Below are 14624 nucleotides of genomic sequence, written 5' to 3'. Positions count from 1 at the left end.
GCTCCAGAAAATACTGCCCATAGCTTACTTATCAAGGTTAATAAGTTGCTCCTCAAGGCTCCCTTTCAGGACCCTGTGCTCACCAGTCCAAAGCTATTGGGTCCCTGCCTTACAAGACCTGTCTCACAAGCACCCAGTTCTAGGCCTCCAAACCCTGTGGGTGTCCTCCCCTGCCTTCCCCCTCCTGAGACACCAGGGACTGTCTCCAGGTACTTTTGCTTGAACAACAGGTTTTTCTAGCGACTGTTGGGAGCAAAAGGGCTGACATTCCAATGTCTGTTTCAGGGCAGCCTGGCTTTTGCTCTTCTGGAGCTACCTGACTTAGAAAGAAACATATCCGGGCAAGTTGATGCTCATGTCGGCCTATTAAGCATAAATCATACACCGTAAAAGTGTCCTGAGAAACCCCTTCTCGACCCCGCAGTTGAGAGTGGATACTGTGTCTCAGCTGGTCCCACTCTGCCAGCTCCCCCTTTTCCACAGGAACAAAAGAACTATTTCTTTGAGCTCTAGATGAAGCCGTTGTTTAGCGGTAAATTGAATGCAAAACGCACAGCTCTGACTTTTAATCCTCAGGCTCACATGGGAAGGTGTGGCCGGGGGCGACCAACTCCTCCTGGTTTGCCTGGGAGAGTTTTGGTGTGGGGTGGTTGTTTTTTTTTAAGATTCTATTTTTGAGTGATCTCTACACCCAACGTGGGGCTTGAACTCCCAAGCCTGACACTGAGAGTCGTGTGCTCTGACTGAGCCAGCCAGGAGCCCCTGTTTCAGGTTTTTATCTTTTAATTATTTTAATTACGTTTTATGTCTTAAAAGTTTATTTCTGAGAGAGAGAGAGAGAGAGTGGGGAGCACGGGGGAGGAGACAGAGAGAGAGGGAGAGAAAGAACCCCAAGCAGGCTCCACCCTGTCAGCACGAGAACCCGACGCAGGGCTTGAACTCACGAACCGTGAGATCACGACCTGAGCCGAAACTAAGAGTCGGGTGCCTCACTGACCGAGCCACCCAGACACCCCTGTTTCCATTTTTTCAAACTGAACATCCCACATCCTAAGAACCCCTCGGTCCCAGAACGGTTGGTCAGCCTATAAAAGGGTATCTCTGGGAGAGGCACACTGGGACCAAGACTGACCCAGGGACCACCGGGGATAAGAGTCCTTGACTCCCTTCCTTGCAGCCACATGCTCGAGTGGGTTGGTGGACAGACTCCGTTAGAAAATTTCTATCGGTGCAGAATGGGCAGAATAGTCCTGGAAGGAGGCACAGGAAGGTGCCTTCCGGGGATGAGAGCCTGGGTTGTGGGTTTCAGGCAAGGAAGGGACACTTTACTCTTTGCTCTTTTGATGCCTTTGGGTTTTTACTATGCAGATGTACGCCTGCTTAGGAAAATGCACCTATTTAGAAATAAAATGTTATTTAACACCCTTTTCTTTGCAGAAGGTGCACATCTATGCGTTTGGGTAAGTCAAAGGGACTCAGCATGAGGGTTCCCTCCTTTGTCTCTGTAACTACGCTCAACCTGCATGTGAATTCTCCAAGTTAATGTGCTTTTCTCTACATTTCTTGAGTGCAGACATGGGCTACGGGATACCTTTGTTTTCTCCATAGTCCCCCTGAACTCACATCTACGTCCTTAGTGCTAACTGCTCCCTGATTTATTTCTTTGAAAAGTTTGCCTTGGGGCGCCTGGGTGGCTCAGTCCCTTAGGCATCTGACTTTGGCTCAGGTCATGATCTCAGGGTTCATGGGTTTGAGCCCCACATCCGGCTCCGTGCCGACAGCATGGACCCTGGACCCTGCGTGGGCTTCTGTGTCTCCCCCTCTCTGCCCCTCCCCCGCGTGTGCCCCCAGGGGCTCTCTCTCAAAAATAAACAAATAAACAAAAGAAGAGAAAAGTTTGCCTTAAAGGCCCAGAATCTAAACTTCTTCCAGTGCCTATACAACAAGCCCACTGTAAATTGCTTATTAATAATTAACTCACCTCCCTGGCATGCATTTATATGTTTAGACATTAATTCGTTCTCTGCTTAAGGAGAAGACAATTCTGTTGCTGTAAGAAGTTGTAGGTTTTTGGTAAGTCCGCCTGGGCTGGCCCCTCCCTCCTTCAGAGACCTGCTAGGGACTCAGAAGGCAGCCTCTTGAGCAAGGCTGGGACAGGGGGAGGCCAGCGAGGCCCAGGGCCCCACATTTAAGGAGGCCAGGTGCGGGCTCTCAGGCACGCACTCTGGACTCGTGAGTGTCTCCTTAAATGCTGGTTCTGGAAGCCTCGGAGGGGCGGGGGACAGGTACTAGCCCTACTTTTCAGTAGAGGGCTGATGAGTCCTGGCTCTGTGACTGACCAGGAGGTGGCAGGTGCAGTGATATTTAATGTCCCAGAGTCCCTGGGTCTTCAGCTACGAGGTGGGGTTCTTGGTGAGGATTAGGGGCCCTCCAGCATACTGCAAACGCCCCCCTCTTTGCTGTCCCTTTTACCCTTTCTGCCCAGGGCCAAGCCCCAGGCCAGGTGCTTTCTGTAGTTTATTTCTTCCTAACTGACACGGGAGAAAACGAAGAACCAGGCTGGGAGGGCAGCAGAGGCTCTGAAGCCAGGCCTCTCTGACCCTCATTACCCAAACACCGGAGGCTTTATTATAAACGGCAAGATGATGCTTTCAGTGCGGTGCTGTTCAGTCCTCACTGGGCATCCGTATCACCTGAGGAATCTTTAAAAGCACAGATGCTTCCCCAAATCCTGGATTAATTGGTCTGGGGACAGGACTAGGCACCGATACGCTTTTTAAGGAGCTCAGCTGATTCGAATGTGCGGCCAGGTTGAGAATCGGCGTTCTTGGAACTAAAAGCTTTAGATTAGCTCTAAAGAGAACTTGAAGGGGCATTTACAAAAATTTTAAAACAACGTTTTATTTATTTTTGAGAGGCAGAGGGTGAGCAGGGGAGGGGCAGAGAGACAGGGAGACACAGAATGTGAAGCAGGCTCCAGGCTCTGAGCTGTCAGCACAGAGCCCAGTGCAGGGCTTGAACTCATGAATCATGAGATTATGACCTGAGCCGAAATCCAATGCTTAACCAAATGAGCCACCCAGATGCCCCATCAAAGGGGGCATTTTTTAAAAGATTGTATTTTATTTGTTATTTATTTATTTTTTTGCTGTTTATTTTTGAGAGAGAGAGAGAGAGAGAGAGCGAGCACATGCTCAAACAGGGTTCAGGGCAGAGAGAGAGAAAGGCACAGAATCTGAAACAGGCTCCAGTCTCTGAGCTGTCAGCACAGAGCCCAACATAGGGCCTGAACTCATGAACCATGAGATCATGACCTGAGTCAAAATCGGATGCTCAACCGACTGAGCCACCCAGGTGCCCCTGAGATTTTATTTTTTAATTTTTTTTTTAACGTTTATTTATTTTTGAGACAGAGAGAGACAGAGCATGAATGGGCGAAGGTCAGAGAGAGAGGGAGACACAGAATCTGAAACAGGCTCCAGGCTCCGAGCTGTCAGCACACAGCCCGACGCGGGGCTCGAACTCACGGACCGCGAGATCATGACCTGAGCCGAAGTCGGATGCCCAACCGACTGAGCCACCCAGGCGCCCCTCTAAGATTTTATTTTTAAGTCATCTCTATGCATAACGTGGGGCTCAAACTCAGAATCCTGAGATCAAAAGTGGAATGCTCCAATGACTGGGCCAGCGGGGTGCCCCTCAAAGGGGGCGTTTCTGAATTTCAGCTACTAAAGAGTGGTGCGTGTGTGTATACACACATCACCACCAACTCAGGATTGTAGCTTTGCAGCCGGTGAGACAATGTGGGTTTCCCCAACCCCCCCAGTCCCAGCTCTACTCCTCAACAGCTATGCATTGGGGGAAATCTCGTTACCTCCCTAAATCCACCTGAGCACTCTCCGAAACACCTTAAGCACTGATCGAGGGACACAGGGTGGAGCTTAATCAAAACGTCTGAGTTGGGGAGCAGGGGGGTGCGGGTCAGGGCTGGGTAGGGCTGAGAATCTGCATCCCCCGCAAATTCCCAGGGGCCACTGCCCGTGGTCCAGGGGAAAAACACTTTGAGAACCGCTGCTGTGAGCTGATCGTAATTAACAACCCTGATGAGGTTCACCAAGGCCCCATTTCAGATCAATCCTCAGTGCCTGCCAGCTGCCTCTCATGGCATCCTCACAGCAGTGGGGTCTCATCATCACCATTATTTCTCGGAGGTGATGACGCAGGCTCCCAAGCGCGAAAAGGCCGCGTCCAGGGTCACCACAGGCCAAAAGCGGGGGAAGTGTGGGTTTAACCAGAACTAGAAGCAGGACAGGACCTGTGCAGTCGACTTCCTGGCAGACACCACAGCAAGCTCTCCGACCACCTGCTTGAGCTCGCATCCAAAACCACGCTGCACACCCCGGGCTGCAGCCGCCAGAAGCCTTCCTGCCTCCCACGCGGGGAACACCAGCGCCTCGCAGAGAGCCTGCGTTCGCCTCCGTGGAGGCCTGGCGCCCCCTGGTGGCCGTTCGGGGAACAGCGCCGCGCCGCCCAGGCTGGGCGCTCTGCTGTCTTGAGTGAGTCATCGGCATTCTTCGGCCTCCTTACTAACATGGAAAATATTATTCAGTCCATTCCTTCCTCAGAAAGAACTCCGGGTGTTGAAAAGGGGTGGGGACTTTAGAACTGAGGAATGTAAAGGAAGGGCGGTGGACCGGGCCCTGGGGAGCTCAGGGGGCTGGGGTAAAAGGGTAAAGATGGGGAAAGCACAGCTGAGAACAATCCGGGCTTTCACCTTTTGACCTTCCCAAGATTCCTGCTGAGGAATTTCCAGAACCCAACCTCCAGGAGCAGTTGCAAAAGGCCGGTGTGTTGCCTCCGTGCCTGTGCCTGCTTCCAGAGCTGGTCCATTTCTTCTTTCATTTATTCACTCAATGGGTATATGGTTTTGAATTTTTTTTCTTTTTTAAAATTTACATCCAAATTAGCATCCAGTGCAACAGTGATTTCAGGAGTAGATTCCTCAGTGCCCCTTCCCCATTTAGACCACCCCCCCCATAACCCCTCCAGTAACCCTCCGTTTGTTCTCCATATTTATGAGTCTCTTCTGTTTTGTCCCCCTCCCTGTTTTTAGATTATTTTTGTTTCCCTTCCCTTGTGTTTATCTGTTCTGTGCCTTAAAGTCCTCATATGAATGAGGTCCTATGATATTTGTCTTTCTCTGACTAATTTCACTTAGCCTAATACCCTCCAGTTCCATCCACGTGGTTGCAAAAGGCAAGATTTCATTCTTTTCGGTTGTCAAGTAAAACTCCATTGTATATATATACGACATCTTCTTTATCCATTCATCCATCGATGGACATTTGGGCTCTTTTCATACTTTGGCTATTGTCGATAGTGCTGCTATAAACATGGGGGTGCATGTGCCCCTTTGAAACAGCACACCTGTATCCCGTGGATAAATACCTAGCAGTGCAATTCAATGGATATATATTTTTTTAATTTTTTTACATTTATTTATTTTTGAGACAGAGAGAGAGCATGAACAGGGGAGGGTCAGAGAAAGAGGGAGACACAGAATCTGAAACAGGCTCCAGGCTCTGAGCTGTCAGCACAGAGCCCGATGCGGGGCTCAAACCCATGGAGTGTGAGATCATGACCTGAGCCGAAGTCGGACGCTTAACCGACTGAGCCACCCAGGCTCCCCTCAATGGATATTTTTAAGAGCCTACTATGTGCCTGCACTTTTCTAGGTGCTGGGGATACAGAAATAAACACAACAGACAGGATCCCTGCCTCCGTGGATGCTTTCCCACCAGAGAATGAATGAATGAATGAATGAACACATGGAGGAAAATGAGAAAAGGGGGTGGGGACCTCAAAGGGAAGATGACATTTAAGCAAAAACTTGAGGGAGGCGAGGGAAAGAGGCAGATATCTGGGGGAAGGACATTCCAGGAAGACAGAATGGTAAGAGCAAAGGCCCTGGGGCAGGAGCCAGTATGTATGTTGGAGCACATGGACCAGGTTCTTGAAAATAAGGTGGGATCTATTTTATATTAGCTGGGATCGACTTGTTCTGTTATTAATTACACTAGACCGACTCACTGTCAAAACCAAATCCTTATTTCAGCCTGATCAGGGCGGGTTGAGGAGAGTGCAGGAGGTGGGAAAGGGTGAGTTAGTAGCAATAAACAAGGCTTGGAGAGAGTTTACTTTAAAAAAGAGGAGAGGGGCACTTGGCTGGCTCCTGCGGTAGAGCATGCGACTCATGGTCTCAGGGTCATGAGTTCAAGCCTGTTTTGGGGGTAGAGTTTCCTTAAAAACAAAACAAAACAAAACAAACCCTAAAAACAGGAAGGGGTCCAAATGGATAAGAAATACTAAGACTCATGTGCATGTTGACTTTGAATGGCCATAGGTTTTGGGTCCTGAAACTGCTCGCTGTTTTCTTTCTTTCTTTTTTTCTTTCTTTCTTTCTTTCTTTCTTTCTTTCTTTCTTTCTTTCTTTTTTCTTTTTCTTTCTTTCTTTCTTTCTTTCTTTCTTTCTTTCTTTCTTCCTCTCTTTCTCTTTCTCTCTTTCTTTCTTTCTTTTCTCTCTTTCTCTTTCTCTCTTTCTTTCTTTCTCTCTTTCTTTCTCTCCTTCTCTCTCTCTTTTTCTTTTAAGTGTTTTATTTATTTATTTTTGGGGGGGAGGTCAGAGAGAGGTGAGAGACAATCCCCAGCAGGCCCTGCACGGTCAGCCCAGAGCCTGACATGAGGTTTGATCTCACGAACCACAAGATCATGACCTAAGCCTACCAGCGTCTGTGTCTCCATCTGCTTGTGCAGTGGCTCCTGGGAGCATTGCCTCCAGTGACACTTCCGTCTCCTCAATGTCCTTGACCTCTGCCGTGGGGTCTGAATAGCCAGGCCCGAGCTGTAGCAGCGTCTGAGTGCCATGCTGTCGCCCTCCCGTGCTGCACGTGGTTCTGGAGGCTCTGAAGGCAGGAGAGCAAGGGCACTGGAGCGTCCTTGTCAGGCCCACCAACCCTAAGGCCAAGGGGGAGATTGCGTAAAAATAAAATCTTGTATTTAAGCGGAGCTTGGAGGATGAAGAAGGAGCTGGCCACATGAAGGCTCTGGACAAAGTCTCTCAAGCAACATGCCTCCGGAAGGGAATTTGAAAAACCAAGATGGCGGGGGCGGGGGGGTGCAGCTAGACTGATTGGAGTACAATGAAGGAAGCCGAGAATGGATGAGGTGAAATCCGAGGCCAGGGGCAAATCGTGGAGGATCTTGAAGGCCCTGGAGAAGAGTTCGGGTCTTATCCTGGTTGTTTTGGAACACCCATGGCAAATTTTAAGTAAGGGTCTCTGGCGTGGCTGGAGTTTTCAGATTCACCTAATTGCTGGGTGGACAGGCATTCACAGTGGAGCCAGAGTGGAGGCAGGGAGACCAAGCGATGGTGGGTGGTGGAGAGCGGGATGGGAGCCAAAGCCCACAGGGATGCTACTCCTGGATGGGAAATGAGAGAAAACAGAAACTGAGAGCTGCTCCCTACTTTTGTGCTTATCGAAGCCCAATAGAAGGGAGCAGATTTTGGCGGGGCAGGAGGCAATCAAAGATTCCGTTCTGCACCATTGGCAATGGCTAGAGATGCTACTCTACAGATCTGGACGCGCTCAGGGGACAGGAGACATAACTGGGGACGTCATCAGCTTTGAGATGCCATTTAAAATCTTGATACTGGGGGCGCCTGGGTGGCTTAGTTGGTCCAGCGCCGACTCCAGGTCCCAATCTCATGGTTTGTGAGTTCAAGTCCCGCATCAGGATCTCTGCTGTCAGCGAGGAGCCTGCTTCAGAACCTCTGTCCCCCTCTTTGTGCCTCCCCTGCTCCTGTTCTCTCTCCAAAATAAATAAACGTTTAAAAAAGAAATAAAAGTAAACTCTTGATACTGAACAAGATCCTCTAGAAAGAGGGCGGTTCCCAGGGCGCCTGAGTGGTTCAGTCAGTGAAGCAAGTGTCCAACTCCTGACGGCTTTTATGTATATATGTATAATGTGTGTGTGTGTGTATATATGTATACATGTATATATGTGTGTATATATGCGCATATTGTGTATATGTATACGTGTACATACGTATACATGTATATGTGTGTATATATACACGTATATGTATATACACGTATATATATGTATACATATATACTCATATAGATATATGTATACATATATATATACATACACATATATATTTTTAGGGAAGAGAAGGCTTTATTGATAAATAAGTTACAATGAAATAGATAGAGTGATGGTTTGTTGGGGAATAAAAACTCAAGCAGAATCTCGGTCTCTCTCCAGCCTGGCTCTAGCCTTCAGCTTACAGGTCAATGTGGATGAGGAGGCCTGTGTGCACATGCTGGGCCTTCTGGGCCCTTGGGGGCCTCTGTCTTCCTGGCCAGGCGTTCAGGCACTGTCTTAGACCCACCACCCCTAAGAGGAGCAGCAGCCTTGACTCTGGGCCCCACGTTGGCCCCTTGGGCAACAGCCTCTTTAGGGACCTCGCTTTCCTTCTGTTTGGCTGGAGAAGCGTCACTAATCTTGCCCTTGGGAACCGTGGATTCTGAACTCTGACTCCTAGCTTTTGTGTTCATGTGGGTCTCACCATCTGGCTTCTCCTTGTGCCTTTGACCTTGGACTTCCCACTGGAGCCAGGGGCACTAGGAAGGGTCTGGCTGGCCTTGTCGGGCTGCTGGGAGGCCTTCCTGGCCTCACTCAGTCTTGCCTCTTGGTCTTTGGTCTGGCTGCCTTTCTTGGGAGCCTTCTCGGCTGCACCTGGTTTGGGAGAAACCTCGTGCTCACTTCTCCTGGCTTCATGGGTCCCCTTTTCACCTCACCTGGGTTGGGAGGGTCCTTCTTTGCCTCCGTTGGTTGTTTGGGGCCCTTCTCCTTGGCCTCACCAGGCCTCCTGGGGGCTGTCATGGTGGATGTCTTCCCTGGTTGGACTTTCCTTTTGTGCTTGGGAACTCAGTTAAGCTGCCAGAGGCCCCAGCATGGGGCTCGAACTCACGACCCCAAGATCAAGAGTTGCACACTCCACCGACTGAGCCAACCAGGTGCCCCCCAATAAATCTTTATAAAAAAAGAAAAGGGGGTTCCTGGGTGGCTAAGTTGGTTGAGCATCCCACTTCGACTCAGATCATGATCTTGCAGTTAATGGGTTTGAGCCTTGTGTCGGGCTCTGTGCTGACAGCTCAGAGCCAGGATGCTGCTTTGGATTCTGTGTCTCTCTCTCTCTCTCTCTCTCTCTCTCTGCCCCTCCCCTACTCATGCTCTGTCTCTCTCTCTCTCTCTCAGAAATAATCATTAAAATATTTATTTATTTAATTTATTTAAATTTACATCCCATTAGTTAGCACATAGTGCAACAATGATTTCAGGAGTAGATTCCTTAGTGCCCCTTCCCCATTTAGCCCATCCCCCCCTCCCACAACCCCTCCCGTAACCCTCTGTTTGTTCTCCATATTTATGAGTCTCTTCTGTTTTGTCCCCCTCCCTGTTTTTTATATTAATTTTGCTTCCATTCCCTTATGTTTATCCGTTTTGTATCTTAACGTCCTCATATGAATAAAGTCCTATGATATTTGCCTTTCTCTGACTAATTTTGTTTAGCGCAATACCCTCCAGTTCCATCCACGTAGTTGCAAAGGGCAAGATTTCATTCTTTTTGATTGCCGAATAATACTCCATCGTATACATATACCACATTTTCTTTATCCATTCATCCATCGATGGACATTGGGGCTCTTTCCATACTTTGGCTATTGTTGATAGTGCTGCTATAAACATGGGGGTGCATGTGTCCCTTCAAAACAGCACACCTGTATCCCTTGGATAAATGCCTAGTAGTGCAGTTGCTGGGTCGTAGGGTAGTTCTATTTTTAGTTTTTTGAAGAAACTCCATACTGTTTTCCAGAGTGGCTGCACCAGCTTGCATTCCCACCAGCAGTGCAAAAGAGATCCTCTTTCTCCGCATCCTCGCCAACATCTGTTGTTGCCTGAGTTGTTCATGTGAGCCATTCTGACAGGTGTGAGGTGGTATCTCGTTGTGGTTTTGATTTGTATTTCCCGGATGATGAGTGATGTTGACACATGATGTTTTTTTCACGTGTCGGTTGGCCATCTGGATGTCTTCTTTGGAGAAGTGTCTATTCATGTCTTTTGCCCATTTCTTCACTGGATGATTTGTTTTTCGGGTATTGAGTTTGATAAGTTCTCTATAGATTTTGGATACTAACCCTTTATCTGATACGTTGTTTGCAAATATCTCTCTCATTCTGTTGGTTGCCTTTTAGTTTTGCTGATTGTTTCCTTTGCTGTGCAGAAGCTTTTTGTTTTGATGAGGTCCCAATAGTTCATTTTTGCTTTTATTTCCCTTGCCTCTGGAGACGTGTTGAGTAAGAAGTTGCTGTGGCCAAGATCAAAGAGGTTTTTGCCTGCTTTCTCCTCGGGGATTTTGATGGCTTCCTGTCTTATGTTTAGGTCTTTCATCCATTTTGAGTTTATTTTTGTGTATGGTGTGAGAAAGTGGTCCAGGTTAGTTTTTCTGCGTGTTGCCGTCCAGTTTTCCCAGCACCACTTGCTGAAGAGACTGTCTTTATTCCATTGGGTATTCTTTCCTGCTTTGTCAAAGATTAGTTGGCCATACATTTGTGGGTCCATTTCTCGGTTCTCTATTCTGTTCCATTGATCTGAGTGTCTGTTTTTGTGCCAGTACCATACTGTCTTGATGATTACAGCTTTGTAATACAGCTTGAAGTCTGGGATTGTGATGCCTCCTGCTTTGGTTTTCTTTTTCAAGATTGCTGTGCGGGCTATTCGGGGTCTTTTCTGGTTCCATACAAATTTTAGGATTGTTTGTTCTAGCTCTGTGAAGAATGCTGGTGTTATTTTGACAGGGATTGCAAAAATTTTTTTCTTTAATTTTTTTTTTTAACGTTTATTCATTTTTGAGACAGAGAGAGACAGAACATGAATGGGGGAAGGTCAGAGAGAGAGGGAGACACAGAATCTGAAACAGGCTCCAGGCTCTGAGCTGTCAGCACCGAGCCCCACGTGGGGCTCGAACCCACAGACCACGAGATCATGACCTGAGCCGAAGTCGGACGCCCAACCGACTGAGCCACCCAGGCGCCCCCCAAAATTTTTTTCTTAAATAAATAAAAAAAAAAAAAGGAAAAAAGAACCCTAAGGGTTATAGCCTCCATTATCAGGGTACCAAGAGAATTCGCTGAACTATATTTAAGAAATGTTTTAGGTCAATAAAGTAATAATAATGACCATTGAGGGAAGAACAATAATATTAAATTAATAATACTCATTGAGTACATGATTAGTGTGTGGGTTCCATCGCTGTACAAAGACTGAAAAAAGAAGAGTAGATTTTTCTCTCTCACTTAATGGTCCATATACTCGACGAGGCCAACAGCTCTGTGGGTGGCTCTAACTTGTTGCTCAGTATCTTCAACATGTGGCTTTCACCAGGAGGACCAAGACAGCTGCCTCAGCTCCCAGAAGGGAACAGAGAGGCAAGGCGCTCTCTTTCCCTTTCAAGGTCTTGATCCCGGAAGATGCCTCATTGGCCAGAACCTTATCACGTGGTCGCATTTGGCCGCGAGGAAAGCTGGCAAATGTAATCTTTATTTTGTTAAAGTTTATTTATTTTGAGAGAGAGAGAGAGAGAGAAATTGTAAGTGCGAGTGGGGGAGGGGCACAGAGAGAGAGAGAAGTGGGGGTGGGAGGAGAGAGAATCCCCAAGCAGGCTCCACGCTGTCAGCACAGAGCCCGCTGCAGGGCTCAATCCCACGACCCTGAAATCACGACCTGAGCCCAAATCCAGAGTTGGAAGCTCAACCCACTGGGCCACCCAAGCGCCCCTGGCGAATGCGATCTTTAATTGGGCAGCCCGGGGCTTCCTTCCGGTCACGTCTGGCAAAGAGGAGTCTGTCCTCATTACTAGCAATGCAAGTGCACGTTTTACATTTACACACATAGTCTTGTGTCACGGGGTTCATTTGGTTTCTTTTTTTTTTCACTGCATTTGCAAGATCGATTCACGTCTCTATGAAAAACTAGTCCGTGCCTTCCAGGGGCTTTCCCAGACTGGGTGCATCAGGTATATTTAACCAATGCACTCCCCTAGCGAGGCGCCCCCACCCCTGCCTCCACCTGCACCTGCTGCTTCTACATGTGTCTTTGCCGGGGGCATCTGCCTGCACGTGTCCTGGGGACCGGATGAGCCGTTCTGTGGACTCCATCCCCAGGAGAGGAGGCGCCCGGTCATGGGGACGTGGGTGGCCCGGAAGGCTGGGTTGCCTCCCACAGAACTGCTCCCAATCTTTGCTCCCACCAGCTGTCGCGGGGGTTTCCCGTAGTCTCCCACAGGTATTTTGTTCATCTGCGTTACACCTGGAGTTGGACATCTGTTGTTTTTGCCAGGCTATATCCATTCTTCCTTATTCCGGTCACTGGACCCTAGGTTTCTTTTGGGGAACCATCGCTACTCTCAACCCACCTGATTCAGATGGCTGTGGCCTTGCTGTCTCACCTTCTAGTTGATAGGAGTGGGCACTGGCCAATCAGAATCTTGCAATTCCCAGTCATTCAGGTGAAGGCAGGTGACTGACGCTAAGCCAAATCAGAGCCGACTCAGGACTTCTACTGGGACTGTTGGGGGAAAGGTGCCCTCTTTCCCTGGGAGTGTCTAAGCCGGTAAGTCAGGAGCTGCTGGAGGCCATCAGTGCTACTGTCTCAGGGGGAAAGCTGCTTGAGGGTGAAGTCTTTGCAGAAGAAAGCATCTGAAAGATGACTAAATCATGCTGTTGTTGTGTGTGCCCCTGGAACCAACCATGCCTGAAGCAGGTATACAGTGAAGCTTATAATTCATAAGCCAATGAATGTATATTGTTTTTTTTTTGAAATTTTAGTTTTATTTTTATTTATTTTTCAGTATATGAAATTTATTGTCAAATTGGTTTCCATACAACACCCAGTGTATTGGTTTTTTTTTTTAAGTTTTAAATTTATTTTAAGTAAACTCTATACCTCACGTGGGGCTCGAACCCACAACCCTGAGATCAAGAGTCGCACACTCCTCTGACTGAGCCAGCCAGGCCCCTCTCATTTTCTGCTTTTTAAATTTTTTATTATTTTTTAAAAAATTTTGATTAAAAATTTTTTTTAAATGTTTATTTTTGACAGAGCATGAGTGGGGAGGGGCAGAGAGAGAGGGAGACCCAGAATTCGAAGCAGGCTCCAGGCTCTGAGCTGTCAGCACAGAGCCCGGTTGGGGGCCCAAATTCATGGACTATGAGATTATGACCTGAGCTGAAGTCAAGCGCTCAACCGACTGAGCCACCCAGGCGCCCCTAATTTTGATTTTTTAATGTTTTTGTTTGAGAGAGACAGGGAGAGAGAGCAAGCTGGGGAGAAGGGCAGAGAGAGAAAGAGAGTCTTAAACAGATTCCACGCTCAGCATGGAACCCAACGCAGGGCTTGATCCAACGACCCTGGCATCATAACCTGAGCTGAAATCAAGAGTCGGACACCCAACTGACTAAGCCACCCAGGCACCCCTATGTTTTTTTTAAGTAGCCTCCACACCCAGCATGGGGCTTGAACTCAGAACCCTGAGATCAAGAGTTGCACACTCCACTGACTGAGTCAGCCAGGAACCTCATTCTCTGCAGAAGCCTATTTGAGTTGGGCGAAGGAAAGCCATGACCAAGAGAATTCAGACTAACTACCCCACTGCCAAGCACATCGTAGGTCACAGAAGAAATGTTTGTTGAATGAATGAGTCCATGTGTGGGAATAAATTAGACATCAGAAATAGCCACCCAGTGTTATATGCCCCCACGAGTTCTCCAGGAGTTCAGATGAAATAGTACTGGGAAGGCCCATTAATAAGAAAATGGGCCTCAAAAAATCCCTTTTTTTAAATTCAAATCTTCAGGCTAAGATATATGTAAGCTCATTCACCATAGTTTATTTTTGTTCCTTTTGTTTCCAGACAATGACCAATCGCTTCCTCGTTAAACGAGGAAGGTATCTGACACCCCCCCCATCGTCCCCCTAGAGGGATGGAAAGGAGACGAGCAGGTATAAGACTTTCTGTTCTGCAGCTTTTCCAGGGATGTTTCCCTTTGTGCTTGTTTTTACGAAGAGTGTGGTACTGAGAGATCCTAAGAGTGAGCACATTAGTGCCATCCATTCTTTCTATGTGTATTTATTTATTTAAATAATCTCTACACACAATAAGGGGCTTGCTTGAACTTGTGACCCCAAGATCAAGAGTCTATGCTCTTCATTTTTTTGTGTTAGAGAGAGAGAGAGAGGCCCCAAGCAGGCTCCCCACTGTCAGCACAGAGCCCAACTCGGGCCTCGACCCCAGGAACCGTTGGATCATGACCTGAGTCGAAACCAAGAGTTGGACACTCAGCTGACTGAGCCGCCCCAGGCTCTCCTGGCCTTTGGATTTTTTTAAAAAAAGATTTTATTTTGGGGGCACCCGGGTGGCTCGGAATGGAGCCTGCTTGGAATTCTCTCTCCCCATCTTTTCCTCTCCCCCACTGGCATGCACTCTCTCTCTCTCAAAG

Source organism: Panthera pardus, unplaced genomic scaffold (assembly GCF_024362965.1).
Source record: "Panthera pardus isolate Hobbes unplaced genomic scaffold, ASM2436296v1 HiC_scaffold_25, whole genome shotgun sequence".
Taxonomy (NCBI): domain Eukaryota; kingdom Metazoa; phylum Chordata; class Mammalia; order Carnivora; family Felidae; genus Panthera; species Panthera pardus.
Note: the sequence above shows the minus strand (reverse complement) of the source record.